The 3,636-nt window shown below is 42.2% G+C and overlaps 1 pseudogene; it reads right to left on the bottom strand.

Moving 5' to 3' along the window:
• Window positions 1-382: 382 nt before the first annotated feature.
• LOC102511893 lies at window positions 383-1,119 on the bottom strand (annotated as a pseudogene).
• Window positions 1,120-3,636: the final 2,517 nt, after the last annotated feature.

The following is a 3,636-nucleotide window of genomic DNA, read 5'->3' on the forward strand; positions in this document are numbered from 1 at the left end:
TCACAGGAAGGCTTGTCCCTGTGAGCCTAGGGAGGCCCTGCCCCCCAAAACAGTGGGAACTCTTGGGGACAGGATAAAAGCATCTGGACAGCAAGCAGCCTTCACACTGGGCCCACAGGTCAAGGGTTGGTCTGAGATGGGGATGTCCAGGGTGGAGAAAGAGCCAGAAACTTGGAAGCATCACCTCTTTGGTTCCATAACCCAAAGGTGAGGAACACCAGTAGCAGAGCCCAGGTGGGTTACCAAATGGATTAACAACCCCTGCCTTCTCCCAAAATAAAAAGCAAAACCAACCCTAAAGCTGTTATGGATCACCACCTCCAGGGTTCCATCTCAGCGGTTAGGCTCCACTGCCAAGGGAGCCCATACTCCCCTACCCAAATTAGACGCAATTCTTAGTGGGGCGCTCAGGGACCCCAGGAGGTGGTATGTGGGGCTGATGCCGAGTATTGGGCCATGTAATTGCTGGAGCCCTGGGACCCCCAAGAGGGGCAGGTGCAGCACAGTAGCTCCCCACCCAGCAACAAAAGGCCGGAGGCACCCCAGCCCACATAGAGGGAGGCTCCCAGCTCCCACTTTTGGGCCTCAGCCACCAGGGGGTTGTAGAAGTCTCGAATGATGGTGTTGGCTGTCCAGCACACAGGTATCAGGGTCCAGATCCCCGAGATGACAAAGATGATCCCTGAGGTGAGCACCAGTTGGGCCTTAGAGTCCTTGTCCATCACGCAGGTGGTGCACTTGGCTCCCGCAAGGTAGATCAGGAAGCCGAGCAGGGCCATAAGAGAGTGATGATGCTGAGGGCTCGGGCAGCCTGCTGGTCCTGCGGCAGCGCCAGTAGTGAGTCAGGACTGCATCTGGCCTGTGCTCTGCACCACGCAGGACAACCACAGCCCCTCCCACACCACCTGGGCCACCACGATGCTGTTGCCGATGAAGGCAGTCACTTTCCACAGGGGCAGGGCACCAGGACACCAGGGCATTCACCCAGCCAAGCAGTGACAGGACGATCCCCAGGATTTGCAGACCAGCAAGGGCCACGGTGAGGTGGAGGTTGAGGAGCTGCACTGCGAAGGAGTCCACAAAGATTCGAAGTAGCTGGCTGAGTGTGGGTTGCAATTTTTAGTAATTGTGGTTAGCTAATCTGGAAAAAAAGAGTGAGGAATTAAGTGGGTGGTTCCTTTTCCATTCAAATTTTAAATAAATATTTCATGAAAGAATTTTTATGTAATTTAAAAAATTTATGTTAATGTATGTCTGGCAAGAATGTATGAACATTTGCATTAAAGCAGGAAGTATGGTAGATTAAGGATGGAAAAGAGCAGGAATTTTAGATTCCAGAAATAAATATGTTGTTTCTGTTTGATTTCAAAGTCACAGTAACAATGATGCAAAAAGTGGCAAGTGTGAGTCCTGCAACTTTATTCTTTTTAAAGATTGTTTTGGGTATTCAGGTTTTCTTGCAATTCATATGATTTTTAGGATCATTGTGTTAATTTATGCAAAAAGGGGAATTAGGATTTTGCAAGGGAGTGCATTGAATCTGTAGATCAGATTTGGGGTGTTTTGCTCTTTCAATCATATTTAACCTTCTCATCCATAAACAGCAGCTATCTTGCCTTTTTTTTAAAACAATGCTTTAAAAGATTTATTTTCTTTCTAAATGTTTGTATAGGAAAGGGTAACATTTATTTTCACTTACAACAAGTTTCTGTTCCTACAATAGCAGAGTTTGTAAAAAAGATCAACCTAGCAACAAATCTTTTCTTTTCCCCTTGTAAGACAAGGCATGTGCCCAGTGAAATGAAAATGAAACTGTGGCAAAAAAGTGACTTTCACTTTAAGGATTCACTTTATTACCAGAAAACTCAGGGATCTGAGGCATGGGACTTGAGGGCCCTAACACCTTCTAGTGTTATCCGAGGGGCACAAGGACCAGATCACCTAGTTGGGTCCTTCTCTTCCTTCCCATGAACCAAGCAGTCCAGGAGACAGTGAAGACATTGACATTTCTGGGCACTGAGCATGACCTTCTTCCCTTCAAACAGGAGTTTTCTCTGGAAGTATTCTGTGCTTAAATGAGAAAAATAGTAACACCTCATGTTTTATTATAGTTTTGTAGCTTTCCAAGCATTTTCACATGATGGATCACAGACTTGGGGGTTTCACAGACTAGTACAATTTTAAAAAGAAGAAAATATTATCACCAGTGTATCCAGCTTTGTATTTTGTCAAATAAAGATATCTGAGAGAGAAAATGTTATTGTATACCATCACCACCACACATGAAAAGACATGATCATAGAAAAAGAGCAAGGAGGTAATTTTTTGTAAAAAAAAAGTCCTTTAGCCTAAAATTGACTTTTTGAAAAATTCACTATACTATCCTAAATTTGCTCATTTTTCTGCAAGGTTCTAAAAACTTCATCAAAGACTTTTACAACCAGCCTCTGTAGGAGGCAACACAGAAATTACTGTCCTCTTACCTGCCAAGAAATGTGCAGTAAGAGTGTGAGGTAGTAGCAAGCTCTGGTGGTGCTGCCACCGATGGACCACAAACCACATTTGAGCATCAAGACCTAGACCCTGGATGGAGTCCTGTTTTAACTATTTACCAGCTAGGAAGGCTTGGGAAACTTTATCTGAAAGCCCTAGAAAAGAGATTGCAATTCTCTTGCCCTGAAGGCCTAAAGTTTTAGTGTAGGGTCCAGGGGTAGGTGAGGTTTAGTTGCCTTTTCTTGACTCCCCTGCAGATTAGAGTGATCTCCCCAAGGCCAGGCCATGCTTTGTCTTTCCTGCATTTCCCAGATTATAGCCAGGGGCTCTATTTGCTTAGTCAGCAGAATTCCGTTTGTGGTTATCATTTCCCGCATGGCTTTGTAGCCCTCAGAGAAACATTTAAAATGTGATTAGATACTGCTCTTCAGACTGGCCTGGTTAGAAAACCTATGAATTCTCCCTAGTATCTTTTAATAAATGGCTTTTCTTGATTCATACTATTAGTTTCAGATGTACAACATATTGATTCAATATTTTTATAGATTATGCACTTAAAATTATTACCAAAAATACCTATATTTCCTTTGCTATGCAATATATCCTTGTTGCTTATTTACTTAATGCATAGTAGTTAGTATCTCTTAATCCCGTTCCCCTATCATGCCCCTCCCCCTTTCCTTTCCCCACTAGTAAGTGTGCTCTCTGTATCTGTTTCTGTCTTTAAATATATATTTATGTTTTATTTTAGATTCTACATGTAAATGGTAACATAAAGTATTTGTCTTTGTATGACTTATTTTAATACAGATAATACTATCTAGGTCCACTACATTGTTGCATGTGACATATTCTTTTTTATGGCTGAATAATAGTTCACTGTATGTACATACTATATCTTCTTTATCCATTCATTTGTTAATGAGCACTTGGGTTGCTTTCATATCTTGACTGTTCTAAATAATGCTGCTATGAATATTGGAATGCATGTATCTTTCTGAATTAGTGTTTTTGTTTTCTTCAGATACATATGCAGTAATGGAATTGCTGGATCATATGATAATATGGTAGTTCTATTTTTCAGTTTTTTGATGAAATGTTTTCCATAGTGGCAGTACCAGTTTACAATCCCACTAACACTGT

The sequence above is a fragment of the Camelus ferus genome, chromosome 1, assembly GCF_009834535.1.
Source record: "Camelus ferus isolate YT-003-E chromosome 1, BCGSAC_Cfer_1.0, whole genome shotgun sequence".
Taxonomy (NCBI): Eukaryota; Metazoa; Chordata; class Mammalia; order Artiodactyla; family Camelidae; genus Camelus; species Camelus ferus.